Below are 349 nucleotides of genomic sequence, written 5' to 3'. Positions count from 1 at the left end.
GCATTTAATAAGGGCTGCCACAGAATATTCTCCAGCCAAACCTAGAGCTATTCAAAAATGCCCTTGCTTAGTCAGAAATAAAAGCTACTTAATGAAAGGTCTATAAAAAGAATTTTAATAACTTTATTGTCCTAGCAGTTACATATCATAAAGTTTACCTGTTTAGAGTGTACAGCTGAGTGGGCTTTAGTATATTTTTGTATCTTTATAAAGTTTGTAACCATCCCCACAATCTAGTTTCAAAACATTTTCATCACCTGAAAAGAAATCCCATACTCATTAGCAATTGCCCCCTATTTCCCTTTGCCCAAGCCCTAAACACCTACCAATCTGCTTTCTGTCTTGATGG

At 35.8% G+C, this 349-nt stretch overlaps 1 protein-coding gene across 1 annotated transcript in view; it reads left to right on the top strand.

Annotated features, from left to right (window-relative positions):
* Positions 1-349, top strand: part of ARHGAP6 (Rho GTPase activating protein 6) — a gene marked incomplete at its 3' end in the record, with an annotated part of 105,238 nt that overhangs the window by 626 nt on the left and 104,263 nt on the right. The gene's annotated exons all lie outside the window — the stretch shown is intronic.

Source organism: Bison bison, unplaced genomic scaffold (assembly GCF_000754665.1).
Source record: "Bison bison bison isolate TAMUID 2011002044 unplaced genomic scaffold, Bison_UMD1.0 scf7180017864518, whole genome shotgun sequence".
In the NCBI taxonomy this organism is placed as follows: Eukaryota; Metazoa; Chordata; class Mammalia; order Artiodactyla; family Bovidae; genus Bison; species Bison bison.
This window is presented reverse-complemented; position numbering and strand designations above follow the sequence as displayed.